Genomic DNA, 13,924 nt, shown 5'->3' with positions numbered 1-13,924 from the left:
CTGAAGGATTTCAGTGGATCACACAAGATGTTAAAATAGACAGAACATCAGGATGTTAGGAACTTATATGATGAATATGTTGGCCAGACTGTGCATGCACTCCAAACATCTTCTTATCTGGATCTAAAGTAAGCAACTATCCAGTCTTAAAAGATTGTGAGGGAACAACATAGCTTTGCCTAAATATTCTCCCTCAGGGTGAAGCACTGTCTTTTCAGTTAGTGTTGGGGAGGACAAAGATGAATGGTGAGGTTCTTTTGCGTGGTTCACAGGATCAAGCCCTGCTGGAATGTGAATATCAGCCTTTACAATTACAACCTCCAGTTGGTGCAGTCATGGGGATAATCAAAAGCTGTGTCCCTCTCCCATCTTCTCTGCCACCGTTAGCAGAATTCAGTTCATTAGGCCATGGCAGACGTCTTCCCAGTGCCTTTGCATTAATGCACATAGACTATAGTTTCACACTCATATTCAAAACCATATGAAGTGGGCTTCCAAAAGTGAAAGGAAAAAGGGGGAGGAAGGAGAAACAAAGAAATACATAAGAGATCTGATTTTTCCCAGTGAGAAAAGATGAGCTAGAACAAGGATAGCCTTTACGATAATCCTGAAATGATACATAAACAAGTGGGAAATGGACAGTTCAAATAATGAAGACAGACCACAACATTTTAATTCAGATAGCTTGCTTTTTAGCTCTCCAATTTACTTTTAAATTGTCTTACTTTTTAGTACATTAGGATCAATTGTTTGAGCAAAGAAGTCTTACTGAGCTTTAAAAGTAAGACAGAAGAAGAGATACAGTGTAATGCTTTCAATTTACATTAAAGTCTATGCACTATTATCTTCTTATTATCTCCTAAAGATTTTTCCAGGCATTTAATTAACATATGACAAGATACCCAAGTTAGCAAGGGAAAAAAAAAAGTCACCATTTAGTGCACTATCTATAGCCTTTCAGAAGTTAGGTACCCATTGTTTTTCCTCCTAATGCACTGCCTATTGCACATCTATTATGCTATTTTAACAGTGAGGCTTTGTCACAGAAATAAAAAGAATAAAGTTCTCAAGGTGCCCACATTACATTTTCTAATTTGACTCCAGCACAAATGTCTTTCAAAGTCAAAGAAACAGAGGCAAAGTTTAGAAGTTCTGACCCGAGGACTCTGCTGTGACAAAGGGCACTGGCATTTGCCTGCTGCTGGAGCTCTGACTGGGAGCTGGCTCCCAGAGAAACCCAGGGGAGGCATTAACTTTGAATGAACATACCGCTCACAACAGCCTCGAACATCTTTAGGAAGGTGGCTGAGCAAGTACCAGGCCCCAGGGGCTCACTGAGGTAGTGAGGGCTGCCCATGGGGGTCCGTCAGGGCAGGGGCTGTGCAGCCAGGGCCCATCCCACTCACAGCCAGGAGCGAGGCAGCCTCAGGCCTGAGCATCTCCCTGGAGATAAAGACAGGCTGAGACTGGGAAGGGCGATAGGCACACGGTGGGTCTGGCTTCGTGGGGCCATGGCCAGACAGGACAGCGCCATGGGGAGGTGCTCCCCATACCCCAGGCCCCCATTCTCAGGGATCCTCCATCTTTCCCACATATTCCCTGGGCACAGACCAATGGCATTTTCGATTTTGCAGGCTGTTCCAACTGTGCCAAAAATCAATCAATCAATCAATCAAATAAATACATAATCACTCCCCAACAAGCATCAGGGTATACTAATGTGCTTCATGTTTACATTTTATGCATCCCCTTGCTACCAAGCTCATGAAGCACTCTGAAATGCTGAGCCAAGAGAGATCTGTGGGTTCTGCTTTACTAACATGGCAGGAAAAGCCTGCAGCAAGTAGAAAAAGCAAGACACACGTTTAAGGATGAAGAGATACTGTTTAAAGCAAATTCTCCCATCAAACGAGAGTTTCTGTTTCTTAACAGCCCCATATGTACTATTCTACACAACAGAAAATCCCTCTTTGGTTTGTTTGTTTGTTTGTTTCTCCTGTAGAAACTGCTTCTTGAAGCATTTGTCAGTCACTCAGCTCAACAGTCCCAGAATCTCAGGATGGTGGGAAGTGATCTCTGGAGATCATCTGGTTCAACACCCTCTGCTTAAGCAGGGTCAGCTACAGCCAGTTGCTCAGGGCTGCTCAAGGCGTTGGGATTTTAATATCTCCAGGCATGGCAATCCCACAACCTCTCCGGAAAACTTGTGCCACCGTTCAATTAGCCTTAAATAAAAAAAAAATAATAATATATATATATATATATAAAAATGTATTATTCTTGTGTTTAAACAGGAGTTCCTGTGTTCTGGTTTGTGTCCATTGCCTCTTATCCTGTTGGTGGGCACTGCTGAGAAGAATGTCTCCCTTCTTTACTTGCTTCCATCAGGTATGCATAAACATTGATCAGATACCCCTGAGCCTTCTCTTCGGTGGGCTGAACAGTCCCAGCTCCCTCAGATTCTCTTGAGACATCACATGCCCCAAGCCCTTAACCTGCATGGTCCTTCGCTGGACTTACTGCAGCATATCGACATCTCTTGCCCAGAGGCAAGCCCAGAGCTGGACCTGGTACTCCAGATGTGCCTCAGTACTGCTGAGCGGAGAGGAAGGATCACCTCCCTCAGCCTGCTGGTACTGCTCCCCGATGCAACACAGGATGCTGTTGGCCAGCTTCACCACAAGTGTGCCTTGCTGGCTCATGTCTACCTTCTTGCTGTTCACCAGAAAACCCAGGTTCATTTCTGCAAAGCTGTTTTCTGACCAGTCAGTTCCCTGAATGAGTTGGTGCACAAAGCTCTTTCTCCCCAGGCTCAGCACCTTCATCACAAAAACTGACCCTTGGTTTGCCTCATCACTGCAGATCAAACCAGTACAAGAACGCAGCAGCCTTTGCACGAAGCTTCCTTCTTTATAGCACTGTGAATGTATTTTTAAAATGTCTGGCACTTGACAGCTCTTAAAGCATTTATCACTGTAATAGCTGAGCAGAAAGGAGGGGAGGTGTTTGGAATTAATTTTCCTTTTTAAAGAAGAATTCCCAATTGCAAAAAAGCCAGACTTCAGATTTCCTTAGCACCTTTAGTGGATCTACATAAAACTTTTCCCCATTTCTTCAGTGACGCATAAGCCTGCTAGTGGTATCTGTGAGACAGAGATGCACACTACACTGCTCAAACTAGCAATAAGTAAAGGCTGTTTGCCTGTGTTTTCTCAACACCGCTACGGCTTCCTTCATCCCATTCATTTAAACAGTCCCCATTTAAGTTTGTTTGTGTATGTGTGCCTCTCTCCGTGTACCACAGGATGGCAGCAAATGTTAGAATATAAAGAAAACAGCTGAGCCAGAGACAAAAGAGTATTACAATCGATTTATATATATTATAGTTACTTGAGACAAAAGGACTAGTTCCTGAACTGTAATCCAAGTTCCCAAATGCGTGAGCAAGGACACATGTCCTCAAGCACATGAACACAGTAATGTGTGAATCCACACCATAGCAAGTCAAAGGCATTAAAAAAATATATTATTTAAGGGAAACAATGGGATGTCATTACACAAAGTTAACTCTGGAATTAACAGGATGTTTTTCTTGATCCATAGTAAATAATAGTCAGCAAAATTTAGGTGGAGAACAAATTTGTGTGGAATGACAGTAAATCATAATTGAGAAGAATGAGACTGCTTAGAAGTGATAGTATTGGAAAAGCATCCATAAAAACTTACAGAGAAAAAACCCCAAACACTCAAAATTCATCTGAAGAGAGAAACTCTCTTCCTGTTTCAGGTACATTAAGAATGTATGTGAAATGTTTTACACAGATGAGAATCGAGGGCACTTGCCATTGGTAAACTAAAAGATGTTGCTTATTTAAAAATGAAGTAAACTGTGCACGTATTTTGCATGGATGTATTTTCACAATTGCTGCCTCACCATTTTTCTCAGTAATGAGGAGCTCAAACAGAAGACAAGGGAAAAGAGAATAAAGCATATGCAAAAGGCACTAAATAAGCCAACAGTGGCTTTTTCAACTTCTCATGTGAGCTTTAGACTTCAAAAACTGGGTTTTGAAAGTCTGTATTTATCATTATTATTAAAGAATAAGAAACAATAAAGAAAGCCTCATAAGCCAGTAAGAACCCTTTTAGAATAGGACAGGATAAGGTTTTAAGGTGATTTTTGCAGAGCCACCTTTTAAGTGAAAGTTATGAAGCAGTTTCACAGGAACTTGTTCATACAGTTTCTAGTGATGAAAGGCTTTGTAAATGGATGCTGCCAAATGTGCAAAGTGTTCTCTCTAAGCCATCAAGCAGTTTAAAAATTTTATAGTAAATTTAGGTGAAAATTTTATTTTTAATTCATTGTGCATCTCCTTCTGCTCATAAACTTTCCCTCTTTCTTCCTACTTTACCACTTTGCTTCTCTATCCACTCACTGCCAAACTAATCAAGAGACGTGCTACCATAGCTGGTAAATAATTGATATTTTCAAGCTGTTGGATACATCAGTTGTGTGCAATGCGTCTCTTGACAAAAAAAAAAAAAATCACCCAAACTCCTTTGAAAAAGCTGTAACTGGCACGTCTGCACTTGCTTTCAGGACTCCAGCTAATCCAACTCGTGATCTTTGTACTGCAATGGCTAGACTTGGCTCTCCCCCTCCCGACTGCTGTTGAATGTCCCCACAGAAAAGGGTGACAAATTGCATGATTACAGGTAGCCTGTTCTGGACATAAAACTGGGGGGGAGCACACACTGTTCCTAAGGGATCAGGAAGTTAGGGGACAAAGAAAGCTGGAAAAAATCCTCATGCCCTTGTATCAAGCAAAGAACAACTTGCGTGGCAGACATCTTGGCTGAGCAAAGGAGAGTTCTAATACAATTTGGACTTTCTAAAAAAATAACAACATTTCATATATCTGATGCACGTGGAAAAAGTGACTTGAAGATGTTACCGGCCCTCGTGCTTCCTTGTCTCCCTGTGTTGTAGCCTTGGCCTTTTTCCTCACAAATTGCAGGATGACCACTGTACAAGACTATTCTCTCTTAATCTGCTGCCAACTCCTGACCACACAGCGAGGCAAGTATAACGGCACAGTTACTAGCCAAGTCAGTACAGTATTTCTCCTCTTCAGGCCACTACCATCCCACAGGTATGAATAACGGTCCGGAAAATAAACGTTTTTCTATAGTCTTCTGCAACCTTCTTGCTGTAAAAATAGATTGTAACCATGCTTATGTCATGTTGTTGCTCAGCAACCTCCCTCCCCCCCTAATCTCCCTGTTCTCTAATATTGTATTGGTCTTCACCGTAATCAGTCTGCAAACTATAACTCACCAAGTCAGAAACAGCATTGTCTGCTAAAGCTTGCAGGACATTCTTTCCTCCAATGATTACATAGGCTTAGGGAGATACACCTTATAGAGCAACCAGAGCCAGGATGTTGACCAAGGAAGAAACAGCTAATGAAAAACATGAGGGATGGGGGGAGAAGTTAAAGGGAATTAAAAAAGTGGTCCTCTATCTTCAGGAATTTTATGAAAAATTAGATTTCTAATCCTATCCTCTTCTGTCAAGGTCAGCAAGGAGGAATCAATGACCTTACCACTGACTCTCATTTTCCCCAATGAGCTCTGGAGAAGGATCTTCCTTTGAAAGAAGAATTAAGGACTGCCAGGCAGAACAGCAAGCACTCCCAGGTCTCATAGCACCTGAAAAGCTTATTGTTTGAGAGGAAATGACACGAAAAAGCAACTTGTAAGCACATGCATCCCTATGCTTTGGTTCCTGAATCACTCCTCAAATATCTGACTTCTATTAAAATATTTTAACATTTATTGGTTTTAATGAATGGTGGGGCAAAAAACATCACTCCTAGAATCCATATGTAACCTCAGATACCTGCATTGAAGTACCTAACAATGAGACAGAACACCTTGCTTCTGCACTGTTCTCATATTTGTTACATTACGACTCCATCTTCCCACACAGTTCTGCTGATCAGCGACCAACAGAGAAAGCTTGTCCTGATGGACCAGTGCTTGCTGCCTCTGAGTTAGTTAGAATCCTCACTACCTAACATCTATTCCAAATCATCTCTGAGCTTTAAGCCACGTAAACACAACCAAATTCTGGGACAAGACTTTCTACCTATTTTGTGGCTGTTTAATCCCTTCCAGTGGGCTTTGTGACTCATCTCTCATTTCAACTCTCCACAACCTCACATGTCAACTGATTGAGGTCACAGCCAAGAGATAACCTGACAGTGGTTAGGTTAGTCAGTACCTTCTGATTCAGCAGCTGGTGGGAGCGTTGCCAGTATCAACTTCACGAGCAGAGCTAACAGGTACTGAAATACCTTTACATTTCCAGATGAAAGATTCCTAAGAAACTGTAAAACATCAAGGGAAAAATCCCGATGCCCATTCAAGGTAGCTGTAGTTTTAGCACAGACAGTGAAGTACTGCAACAGTCCACACGAGCTGTAGGAATCACCATCTACTTTTGTTAATGTATTACTGATTCTTGATCCAGAATGTTGATCCAGAATGAAGTGACAGTACATGTAAACTTCAATAGTCACAATGAGCACACAAAATTTCACCAAATGGAAAAATCATGAGCCATTTCAGACTGCTTTCTTCCAGAAAACATCAGAAATTTAATTTCAGCATTTTACAGTGAAATGAATACAACATCTTACAGTAAAATTATAGGTTTTATTCAACAGCATTAGCAAGGAGTAGTAATATTAACAACTATAAACCTTTTTCACATACAATTAAGGAGCTAAAGATGATGGATACAATCAACTACCCTGACCTCTCCTGCTATTCAATAACAAAAGCAGATTTAGATTTGCTTTTGGTGAGCAGGAAGGACATTACAGAAAATTTACATGTAGAATATGACTGCGGACAGAAGGATCACAAGAGGTCTCTGTTAAAAATAAACTAATAACACAAAGAAAACAAGTTCACAATGTATTTCTATAAGGAAAATGGGTAGCTTTGACAAACTCTACTGGTACAATCAGAAGCACTGAGGATGTCAGGGACTTGATTGTGAAGCAGGTCTGGAATTTCTCCAAGTGAGAGGTATCCAGGGTATAAATATTAAAATTACATTTTCAGTAATTAGGAGGATTTGTGTTAAGGGGCATCAGATGTAGTGGATTAGTAACATCCTGAAGGAGGATATTAAGAATAGCTGGAAAGCCTACCAAATAATGGAAAAGAGGGTGAAATGGGAAGGAAAGCAATCTTCCCAATACCCGAAAACAAGAAGGAAAAGAGTAGAGTAAGGGAAAATTATACACTTTGCTATGTGTCGGGGGAGAGGGGAATGCTGTTTTGCTATATAAACAGGAGAATAAAGACAAAAAAAGGGGCACATTGCAATTGGCACAGTGCAGAAACTAACACAAGTATGGTTTCATGTCTAAGTGAATGCTTTGTCTTAATTACCAGTAAGTATGATAATGAAGATATCTGTTATAGCAAGATGAAAACAGAGAATGAAGATATGGAAACAAATTCTGCAAGCAAGTCAAAAGCTCAATGTAATCCAGATGCACCAGTACACACAGAGGAAGGGCACAGGTGACCACACTTAGGACTCCAAAAGATCCAGAGGCTCAAACTGCTGTTTCTGCTCTACAGCTTCCTAATGAAGTCAGGCATGAGGAGATACCAACTGGAGGACAGCAGACAGAGGACCTTTATTTCAGAAGCAGGGTGGGGAGGAAGGATCCAAGAAGCCACAGAATTGTATTTGCAGCCAAGGATTTACAACAGATCTCAGAAGAAAGGATAAAAAAAGACATGGAAATGGAAAGAAACTAGGGTAAGGACACATTAAGGATAGACTGTGCTAGTCCAACTTGACAGACTTTTAAAAAGTAATTTTCTAAGGAAAAAAAACCGTAACACACACAAAACTCCACAAACAAAAACTGTAATTGGTACTTCTCATCTATGTGAGAGCTACTTGATAGAATGCCATGTTGAAAACAATACATTAATGGAATAAATTGACTGCTGGAGATATTAAAAAAGGTGGAGAAACAGCAACAACTAGTGCTGAAAAGCACTGCCATGTATAGGAGAGAAACTGTGTTCCTTATAGGTTGGTCCTAATATTTTCAACTAAAGACTTTAGTACAAAGAAGGAGGGAATCATGGTGAAAACATGCAGAAAACATGAATTCTGGAGGCACTGTCAACACCAACAAGGCTTCAGATAGCAGAAAAAGACACTTGAACAAGCTGAGAACCACTGTGATGGTTGCCCATCCATGCAACCTCACTGAGATCACACAGGTATGGACACAACCTCACAGAAACAGCAGCAGGTGCTGGGGCCATAAGCCCAAACTGCTGTCAGTGAGCATCTCCACAAGAAGCATGGTCCTTTTTTGCCATAAACAATTAACTTCAGTATTTAGTCCCTACAGGTCCATACCCATTGCTTTGAGAAGAGTGTCTATACATGCACAGATACTGTCACTAGGACTGATGGGAAAATCTGGGCAGGTAAATGAAGAGAAAAGACCATAAAAGCAGAGAAAGAAATGGTGAAGACAGCATATAGCAAGAGTGTCTCCATTCATAGTACTGTAAAATGAAGGTTTAATTTCACAGTTATTTATATGGTTACAAAACAGAGCTACAGTTTACAGCTCGAGACTTTCAGAGTGATTCAAACTATGTAAAAGGATCCAACAAAATAATTTCAAGGAGCTGTCTGATGATTTAAGCCAACTGAAGTGCCATACACTTCATTAAAATTACCTTCACAGGACCTGGAACTATTTTAGGAGGCAGTGGAGCCTTTTAGTGAGTAAAACATCCTGCTTTTTTTCTCTCCCAAAGGTTTATTTCCACGAAGCATCTTGAGTTAAGTATATGCCTCTTCCCTGACTGTTTCGGATTACATAACAAAGCACATTTATTAAGGCGGAAAAAAGAAAAACCCTTGGGGCGGGGGGTGGTATCTGAAAAGGCCTTTTTCCAACTGTCAACATTTTGAAGCTGAGTAATAGCGCAGCCTTGGGGTTGCCATGGGAACGTGTTTCATTTCCTAGGTGACAGCGACTGTATGGCGTCACCAGTGAACCACACCGGCTCTGGAAATATGTCAAGTTTCCTTTAGATGTCGGCATCCTGAGACTTCCTGCTCCCGCCCCAGGCAGCGTCCCACAGAGCTCCGGCCAGTGCCTTCAGCCTGATGTTTCCACAGCCCCTATGGGACCCGGCTGATCTTCCTCTCCTGGAAACAGCCTGGTTTGGCTAGGGCTGGGTAGGCTTCTAGACATCTTGATTTGAAGACACTAATAAAAAGCAAACTCACCTTTCCCCTCAGGAGCCTCTTCCATTGCCTAACCAACCTCTCAAAGGCATAGTTCGATTCCCACTTGGGAACGGCATCAATTTCCAACCCTTTGACCCTCGATAAACCACATTAGAAGGGCTTCTTGGTATTAAAAACAAGCAGCCTTGCGTCATGCTAGTAATGGACACATTATTTAAATCAGCTATTTCTGAATCACCTGTACTAATAATCAACCTCTAAAAATACCCACAGAGCTCAAAGATTTGATGAGTCTCAAAGACTATGCTAAGATGATGTTTTTAACCTGATGCCTTTGATTATATGACTGAATACCCCTCTTTGCAGCATATAACAACTTCAAGGCTGCCAGCTGCACAGTATGACCGGCAGGATTCACTTGCCTGTGAACACTAGGGAGGGCAAACAAAATAGAACAACTTCTCCATGGCAGCTCCTCAGTGCTCATGCACTAGTCCAAAATAAGCAACCCTGATTCTGTAATAATTACTCTGCTCTGGAATTAGAGTGATTATTTTATTCCGGGATAATTACTCCACTTCCAAAGTGAAATAATTGTTACAGAATAAAATCATTTTTATTTTGGAATATTCCATCCACATGTGGGAGTTATTCTGGAACAGCTAAATTATACCCTAAGAGCGAGAAGAGAACAGTCCTGCCAATCAATTTTCCTCATACAGGCAAATCCTTAAACCATAGTGCTCATGGAAGGAACAGTGCAGAATATCTTGTTGCACAAGTGAGGACCCCTACAGTTTAACTTCAGAAAGAATCCACATTCACTTACAAGAACTGTGCATAACAGTTCCCCTAAATCATCTCCACAGAAGTCCACAAAAGAAATCACAAGTACGTCAAGGGATTTCGAGAGCATGAAAATATGGACATGAAAATACTATTCATGCCTTTGAATGCTTTCTCCTCTAGACTCACATGGTCAGAAACTGCTGCCAAGGATGGTCCTGGTCTACACCACAAAAAACCCTGCCTGCAGAGATAAACACTGGTTGATGTATACCCCAGCACTTAATTCCTGCAGCAACTGGGAGCACACTAGACTGTGCAGCTATTGTGCTATCTGTTGTGGGGTAACAAGCTTAGACAGGAAAAGAACTAAAACCTTTTACTTGAAAATACATTCAAACTCTCTTTAGACTTTGCCCACTGTTTTCTAACATATCCAACTCTCAGGAGACTGAGAAAGGAGTTAAATGCCAGCACCATTTTTACACTGTAAGTTTTTATAATTGGGCATTAAGATAGGCAAAGAAGTCAGGAGGCTCAAAAGTTTAGGTTCCCACAGCAACAGTAAGTCAGCAACATTTAAGATATGTAGCAGAGCATAAATTAACAGTTATTGAAAATCCTGCATATGTGCAGTTTGGCCATGTTAACATTGCTATGGGAACCTTAACTTTTGAATAGATAAGCGTTCTATCAAAATAAAAACCATACAAAAGAAATAATCATTACAGATTTTGCTGGGGAAGGATACAGCCAAGTCCTCATCTGCAATCTGTTGATGCAGAGCATAAAGCCTCAGAAAACCAAACAGGTGAAAAAATCATCACAAAGAATGCTGGGTGCCAGAGCCATAACCACAGCTGACCCCGATGCTATAACTTTACTTTAAATTTGAATTTACAGTCAAACAGTATGCAAAAATCATTCCAGAAATTACAACAGAGGAAAGAGAAAAGAAGCCTGTGCACAGCTATCACCCTTCCCTCTTCTCCTCTGAGATTTCTCCTACATTAAATCTTTTGGAAGAACAGACTGTAAATTTGCTACTGGCTTTGGTCTTTTCCAGCACATTTCAATTTAGGGAAAAAAAATGCAGAAAAGCAAGCTGTGCTCTAGGTTATGTTTGTTTAGTAGCAGCAAGGCTGTATTGTCTCTCATAGTATTCTAACTAAACCCAAAGTGTTCATTTCAAAATAAGTTTGGCTTGAACAGGTCTTTGGGGATGGACGTTTTCCTATTTTTAAGTGAACCTAGTGACAGTAGGGCTCCTACCAAGACCTTACTCTCTAGCGGCCTGGATGTTGCTTCAGGGTAAAAAAGCAGCCTTCTGCTCCTGGTTCTACTGCTCTATCTGATTCTCCATGCTGCATGATCTTGGGCAAGCCATGCTCACTTCCCTGTGCTTCAGTGCCTTGAACTGTGAAGCAGGAATAATGACACCTTCCTTTTTATGCACAGGTCCAGTGCTTTAACTAAATGGGTTTTCTTTCCTGTTTAAAACAACAACAAGGTCTTCAAGGCAGTCTTTTTACAGTATTTGAACAGAATTCCAGTGGCATCTAAAAATAATGGCTCTGAAAAGAATCCTGCCGACTTGCCATCGTATGGAAAGAAAAACAAAATGAAAGCTCTTTTCTGCCACTCCAGCCTCTTTTTGCTGTGCAGTGTGTATGGTTAGTCCCATCCAAAATCCTGTTGAACAAGTTTCCTCCCCAGAGCAACTGCAAGATCATCAAATATTCTGAACCAACAAATAGGGCAAGTTCCAGAGTCCTGGAACTGCTGAGGCAAGATAAATGGCATTCTCCAATCCAAGTCAGTGTGACAAGTTCTTCTCCAGTATCCTGGCATGTATCCCTGGAATTGTACTGACATCAGCAGGATTTCCTTGCTTGAAAGAAAAGCAGGATATTGGCTCTGAAACAAGCCACACAGTTCAAAGAGACCCCAATCTAAATTATTTGAGGTGACTCTGATTTCTTGGCATTTATAATATAGACTTTATGAAGATTACATGGGCATATCACTTGAATATGTTTTCTGTGTGTCATTAAGGTTTTACTCAGGCCATAAACTTGAGTTACCCTACGGTGATTTAGAATAAAGAAAACAAGCTAATACTGGTCAGAATAGTGCTGCCTTAAAAGAAAACACATACACACACCTAAAATAGGTCATGACATCTCTCACTAATAAATGGGAGACAAAATTTTGCCCAGTACATGCAAGACTGAGTTTCTCACAGCAACAGCCATTCTATTATTTGGTCAAAATGGAAAGGTTTATACTCTTTTATACCCCAAACACTGATTCCTTATGTTCTTCCTCCAAACCCTCCAGGCAGAGTACTGTATTTTCTAGAGTGGAAGAAATAAGGCTGCTGTGAATGAAGCCTGTGAAACACAAAGTTTAGGTGGAAGAATCATATTTTGAGACCATACTTATGAGGCTGCTCGAGAGCGAGAGAAAGCTTGGGTTTATCTGAAGTCCTTGCCATTTCAAGATGTTTGCATATACCCCTCGGCAAATTGCAAGGTGCTTTGATAACCAGCTGCCTTCTGCATTTGATCATCCCTCATAAATGGTAACCTGCACACTTCCATACCACTGTCTCTAGTACTCAAAACCCACTCTTTTACTCTAGCCAATGCCCTCACTATTTCTACTTGCCTTGATTCCAGCTCAGCCTCAGTGTGAATGGTATGTTTACCTGGACAGTCTCTGCTGCTAATTCCCTTCTCAGACAGCTCCATTCCTAGCTGCTTTTCCTATGTGGCTGACCACAACATCCTCAGAAGCTGTGCTGTCGCATCCCAATTCCTTTCCTTCAGAGGCTGGATCAACTGTGATGAGATCCAGTGTGTTTGTTCATTAAGTCCATGGAGTGAGAAAAAATGCATCACATTTCCCCACAACGCTGGCAAATAACCTTGAAGTTATTTATGTTTTGTTCATCAAAAGATCTTGAATTAACTTTTGCAGACATGCAGGTGGTAAATTTTTGAGCAAATGCTTCCCCAGCTCATGAAATTAACTCCAATATATTGGTAACAGCCTTAGCCCCACATTTATGACAGGCAGGAAATATTTAGCTTGGTTTTCTGGGACAGCAATAGGTATCACTGACAGAGAAGATCCTTCCATGTACTCTGTGTCTGTATGACAACAACCATCAGCTTGTTACATTTTATCAGGCTACCTATAGAAACCACTCTTGCTGATCTAGCATGTTTTCAGCCATTACCTGTGCTCCTGGTCTCCACTACGACTCCATTCTCAGAGGTATCTTCCAGTTCCAGGATGGTCTGACATACTCTGGAAAGTGGAGAGTACCAAAACCATCCCACCAGTCTACAAGTTCCCTATTCACTTTAGCATCCAACACTGGTATGACACACACCTGATTTAGAAAACAAGCAATCAAATCAAGATTTTATACTAAATCTCTTCCAGATTTCAGCACTAATCCAGCACCAGCCTCCGTCCTATAGATAACATTGTGACTTCTGGTAAAAATTACTTCCTGTTAGCTCTTGCTACCTCAAATAACCACCATATAGCATCCACACATTTTAAATAGACAGACAACACAACTTTTTTCTTTTGCCCTTGTTTTTTTTCCCCTTTCAACCTTATCCCTTGCTAAATGGAAGCTAAGAGTTCACAACTGTTTCAAACTATTCTCCCTCTCAATGGCATAACATAGTAAAGGCCAGAGCGCTGCTAGTGAGTGAGTCAGATTATATATGCAATCATAGCTCTTCCAGGCTAGATGCAGGTGAGCTTCATTTATAACCAGATGCCTTGTCTAAAGGCTATGTATCC

This window comes from Psittacula echo (assembly GCF_963264785.1).
Source record: "Psittacula echo genome assembly, chromosome: 4".
Classification (NCBI taxonomy): Eukaryota; Metazoa; Chordata; class Aves; order Psittaciformes; family Psittacidae; genus Psittacula; species Psittacula echo.
Note: the sequence above shows the minus strand (reverse complement) of the source record.